The sequence below is a fragment of the Penaeus japonicus genome, unplaced genomic scaffold (genome assembly GCF_977035675.1).
Source record: "Penaeus japonicus unplaced genomic scaffold, GWHDUDI00000001_assembly GWHDUDI00000035, whole genome shotgun sequence".
NCBI classification, from domain to species: Eukaryota; Metazoa; Arthropoda; class Malacostraca; order Decapoda; family Penaeidae; genus Penaeus; species Penaeus japonicus.
The window spans coordinates 27,446,284-27,452,696 of record NW_028234437.1 but is presented as its reverse complement, the minus strand read 5'-3'; positions in this window follow the sequence as shown (position 1 = coordinate 27,452,696).

Genomic DNA, 6,413 nt, shown 5'->3' with positions numbered 1-6,413 from the left:
TTGTTTCTGCTTTTTTTTTGTTTTTGTTCCTCTCTTACTTTTTATTTTTCTCTCTCGGTCTCTTTCTCTCTCTCCTGTTCTCTCGCACTTTCGGTATCTTTCTCTCTCCCTCTCCCTTTCACTCTCTCCCTCCCTCCTTCCTTCTCTCTCTCTCTCTCTCCCCTCCTCTCTCTCTCACCCTCTCTCCTTCCCACCCTCTCTCCCTCCCACCCTCTCTCTCTCTCTCCCTCCCTCCTCTCACTCTCTCCCTCCCTCTCCCACCCTCTCTCTCCTTCCCTCCCACCCCCTCTCTCTCTCTCTCCTTCCCTTCCCCCCACCTCTCTCTCACCCTCTATCCCTCCCACCCTCTCTCTCTCTCTTTCTACCTACTTATCCATCTATACATACCTCCCCATCCATCCCACTATCTATCTAAATATAATAATTCAGACACATAGACGAGTTGCATCTGTTTAACTTGTTATGCGAGACTTTGCAGTGTTATAAATTTGCAATGCGATATCAAAGGTTGATCGTTATAAACATTTGCCGGATGAGCAACCATTAGATTTAGTTCGAGCATTTGATTGACGGTAAATATATGCTGTGGAATAATTTCTGATGTTAGTGAGTGTTACTGTTTGATCTGATGATGAATAAGATTCCACTTAATGATATTTGTGTCTGTCTGTCTCTTCGTTTGTCTGTCTGTCTCTTCGTTTGTTTGTCTGTCATCTGTCTATCAGTTTATCTATCTAGCTCTTTGTCTGTCTGTCTGTCTGTCTGCCTCTGTCTATCTGTTTGTATGCTTCTTTTTTTATCTGTCTCTCTTTCCCTTTCTCTTATGCTCTCTCTCTCTCTTTCTTTAACTCTTTCTCTTCTGCTCTCTCTCTCTCTCTCTCTCTCTCTCCCTCTCCCTCTCTCTCTTCCCCTTCTCTCTCCCTTCTCTCTCTCTCTCAATGCAGTTATGATTACTGTCAATTTGCCTTTAGGGAAAAAGCTCTGCGATACACAAAGGATGCCCCGAGGGAGGAGTGAGGGGGGGGGGGGATGAGAGGGAAGGGATAAGGGGAATGGTGGAAGGAGGAGGGGGGGAGGAGGGAGAGGGAGTCGTGATGACAATATTGATCATATGGATAATGATTAGAATAGTGATGATGATAATTGTGATGATTGTTTTGATTGTGATGATAATCAGGTTGATGATAATAATGATGATGATAATAAAAATAGTAAAAATGACAAGGCTAATGATGGTGATGGTATTACTACTACTTCTGCTAATAATAATGATGCTCATAATAGTAATGACAACAATGATGACATTAGTAATAATGATGACAATAAAATGTTAATAATAACAATTACAAGGATGATAATGATAATGATGATAGTAATGATAAAGATAATGATAACAATAATGATAATAATGTTAATGAAATTAATGATCACAATACCAACAACAACAACAAACCAACGAAACCAACGAAAGCTCCTCACCAAGGGAACTGCCCCGGGCGGATCCGAATGGTCCTCTCAACACCTCCCTCTACAACTACTGACACCGCAGCAGGACACCTTGGTCTCGTCCTGCTGCGAGCTGGCGACATCGAGACAAACCCCGGCCCTACTATCACGCAGGGACACGACCCCCCTCCAGTGTGGGAGGACTAACTGCCCTCAATTGTGCCACAAAGCTCAATCTTGCAGCCAGATTAGTAGATACGATCTGTCACGACCCACCTGGCATTGCAAAACACACTCGGGGAAGGCGGCAAATTGTACGACGGAGGTGAGATGCTCACCATCATCCCCAACGGTCGACGAGGAACACCGGAACTGCACCTCTTGCAACAAAGTCATCAAGAGGAATACCACCCCGTTAGAGTGCAGCCACCCGCTTTGCCGAAGGGCCGTATACAGTCAAAACAAATGCAGTGGCATCAGTCGCTACCGCAGAAATCACGACAACCACCCAGTGAACCTGTCAAGTATCCTCATGGGCAACCCGCCCTGGAGACAACCTAACTTAACCCCACACACTTCGGAACACAACCTAGAGCCTCAGTCTTACGATCCCTTTGACAACTTAACCTCCTGTCCAGACGTCAATCTCTCGGAAACCACACCTGATACAGACGATATCCATCACTCTGACTCCGACTCGGAGTCCTAGAACAATCTATTGATGTCTGCCTCATCCAAGAATCCAAAATCTGCAAGAAAGTCAGAACCCCATTCATCAAAGGCTACACCTCCCTACGTCAAGACAGAGTCGGCGGCATTGGTGGAGGACTCACGCTAATCAGGAAGGAAATAGCATATGAAAAACTCCCAGGAACGCAAAAGGATGGAACCGAGATCGAACGCTTCCGAATAAAGTTCTCCAAGAACCGATGGGCGACATTTGCCACTGGGCACCACAACTACCATTCTCCGCACCGACCTGTTACCATCCAACAGCGACGCTGTAATCGCCGGAGATCTAAACGCCCACTCAGCTCTATGGGACAACAACCAACCCGAGGATCCCAGAGGGGAACAAATCGAGGACCTGATCCTCGACCGAGGCCTGACCCTCTTAAACAACAGTGATCCCACTCGAGTGAACCCCGGCACTGGCACCAACAGTACTCCTGATTTAACACTCGTAGGGAAGGAATGGGCCAACAGAGCGGACTGATTCACTGACACAGATCTTGGGTCAGATCACCTAGAGCCGATCTTAGAGCCGAGATAACCATCCACCATCAAGCTCCCAGGCCCCCAAAATGGAAGACAAATGGAGACTGGCCCGCATTTGCAGCAGAAGTAGAAAGAACTCTGACCGATGCCCCAGAGCAACCAAACATCCATAAACAAGTCAGACGGTTCCAGGAAGCCCTGATTCTTGCAGCAAAAACGCACATGGGCAAAACGAAACCAGGCAAACAGAGACGGGGGTGTATGACCCCAACAGTCAGAGCAGCAATCAAGAAACACAACCAATTAAGAGGCATCAACCAAGCGAGAGGAGTGAGTCGCAGCATGACGAGAGGCAGCACAACTTACAGAAAAAGTCAAAGCGGAAGCCTGGGAAGAAACACTGGCATCAGCCAAACTGGACGAACAAAAGTTGTGGCACACAATAAAGACTCTCAACGGCTGCCTCGAGACGAATAATCCCAATGAAGCACCTGACAAACGTAAAGCTGAAATCTTTGCTTCACACTACAAAAAAGTTAGAAATCTCACGATCACAAACTTGGAGAGGAAGGCCATCCACCTCGAACTGAAACGCGCACTAGAAGACAGCGCTACAGTCGAAGAAGAAAGCTCATCACCCTTCACCATGTTAGAGCTCCAAACCGCCATCAAGAAGTGCCGGAAGAAGGATGCCCCAGGTCCAGACGACATTCCACCAACATTCCTAAAAGCCCTGGGCCCAAAGGCCCTTGAAGAGCTCCTAGACATCTTCAACTCTTCCCTCGCCTCAGCAGATCTACCCCAGATATGGAGGACAGCAACCATCATCCCTCTGCTAAAGGCGGGGAAACCAGCAAAGGAACTTGCCTCATTCCGACCCATAAGCCTGACCTCCTGTGTAGTAAAACTGATGGAGAGAATGAGGGCAAATTGTATATACCACCTCGTAGAGGCAAACGGCCTATTCCATGGACTACAAGCCGGATTCAGGAAGGGGCGATCCTGCCAGGGCCAAGTCCTGAGACTAGTCCAAGCTATAGACGATGGTTTCCAGATGAGACCAGCAAACAGGACCGTAATAGCTCTCCTAGACCTAAGTAAAGCCTAGGACAAGGTCTGGTGGGAAAAACTTCTCCTTGAACTACACCGAAAGGGCATCCCGAAGACCCTCCTGAAATGGCTATCTGCCTTCCTAAAGAACAGATTGGCTCGAGTGAACTACAACGACACACTTAGTAAACTCCACATCATCAGACAAGAGCTACCCCAGGGATCAATCCTGGCCCCCCTTCTATTGCTGTTCTACATCGACTCCCTGGCCCGGCGACTGCCAGAAGACACCATCAACTCTTTGTTTGCTGACGACGTTACCATCACGAGATCCGGCAGCACACCCTAACAAACCCAACACAACTGCCATCGAGCTGTGGACACTGTGGTGGAATGGTGCAAAGAATACAAGATGATCCTCAGCAACAAGAGTACCAGTTCCTTCTTCTCAACATCAATCAATGAAGCTAGCTGGCAACCCACCATCAAACTAGGAGAAACAACCTTCAAGTTTGACGCAACACCACACTTCTAGGAGTAATCCTGGACCGGCAACTAACACTCAGCCCCCGCTTGAAGTCTGTTTAAAGAGAGAACCAAATCCAAATGCAGGGCCCTTGCAGCACTAAGTAACACTAGCTGGGGGTGGAGAAAGAACAGCCTGCTGAAGGTGTACAATACCCACATCAGAAGCGTGCTAGACTATGCTGCCCCGTCATGGCAACCATGGATCTCTGACACCAACAGGAAGGAATTAGAGATCCTCCAGAACAAAGCCCTACGACTGGTCACTGGCCAGTACCGATCAGCTCCACTGGAGGCTATCAGAGCAGAAGCCGGAGTCCCAAGTTACACCACCCACTCGAAACACTTAATCCTTACAGCAAAAGAGAAGGCACGGAGATCACCTGCAGATCACCCGAGCAGAGTAGCCATCGAAGGAGAGTTGCGACACCGGCTCAAGCGTGAAAACTTCAGAACAACTTCGTCTAACTTGGACAGACATCTCCCACCAGCCTTTGAAACCCGATTACCGCAGCCCTCACAGACCTCGCTATCGAAACGATCCGGAACCACCATCCAGACATCACAATCTACACTGATGGCTCAGCAGAGGAGGGAACCCGTAGGGGTGGCAACGGCATCGTCGCTACGACTGAAGACCCGGAGGACCCCACAATAGTGGAAATGATCCAGAGAAAAGGACGACAATTTACCTCATCATTCGAGGAGATGGCCGCAATGACCACAGCGACAGAATGAATAGAGCGACGTTCTGAACACCAGAAGGTCCTCATATGCACTGACAGCAAGTCACTCTGCGATAACATGGCAAGCCCTGCTCCGGCTCTCAATGGTCAAGAGAATACTAGCATCACTGGAGGACTGCAGTTTCCACCGTATTAGTGCAATGGATCCCCAATCACATGAACATCCCCGGAAATAAAATTGTGGACACTGCGGCGAAGGAAGCAGCCTCCCTAGACACCATCCAAAAGGAACAAGAGCCAATCTCTTTCGCAGCCGTGAAGGCACATCCGACGGGAGATCCAAGACCCGCCTATAGCCCACGAACGGACAGCACAGACGTACAAAGGCTAAACTACTGACAAGGACAAGGAAATCAGGAGCCGTGCGGACCAAGCCGTCCTAGTTCGCCTAAGATCGGGTCACCACAAGAACTTGCGGACCTACCAATATTGATATTGATGAGTCCATGGACCCGTCACACCCTTCAACACTGGTTGACGGAGTGTGACGGAACAATGGGGGAAAGACAAAGGATATTCGTTACTCCTTCTCTGACGCTCGACATCCTGTCGGCGAACCCGCCTGGGGTGGTGGAGCTGGCGAGGAGAACGCTCGTCAGCACCCCCACCTATAACAACAACAACAACAACAACAAAAACAATAATAAAACTGATTACCATAACGATAAAAACAATAAGGACAATAACAACAGAAGGACTGAGAAACAGGACTAAAAACAAACTCATAGATCACACAAAAAAATCAAACACACTCAAACAAACAAACAAACACAAACACACCCCCGTATTTCCACGTATCTCCTTCAGCATTAAAGTGAGAGACGACAGTGAGAGACGACAGTGAGAGACGACAGTGAGAGACAACAGTGAGAGACGACAGTGAGAGACGACAGTGAGAGACAACAGTGAGAGACGACAGTGAGAGAGGACAGTGAGAGGCGACAGTGAGAGACGACAGTGAGAGAGGACAGTGAGACACGACAGTGAGAGAGGACAGTGGGAGACGACAGTGAGAGACGACAGTGAGAGACGACAATGAGAGAGGACAGTGAGAGACGACAGTGAGAGACAACAGTGAGAGACAACAGTGAGAGAGGACAGTGAGAGGCGACAGTGAGAGACAACAGTGAGAGACGACAGTGAGAGACGACAGTGAGAGGCGACAGTGAGAGACGACAGTGAGAGGCGACAGTGAGAGACGACAGTGAGAGACGACAGTGAGAGAGGACAGTGAGAGACGACAGTGAGAGACGACAGTGAGAGACGACAGTGAGAGACGACAGTGAGAGACGACAGTAAGAGAAGCCAGTGAGAGAAGCCAGTGAGAGACGACAGTGAGAGAGGACAGTTAAGGCGCTGTCACACTTGCCTATTTTCCGTCGTTTTATTGCGTCAATTTTCAAAAATTGTCAATTTTTCGAGGCGCGC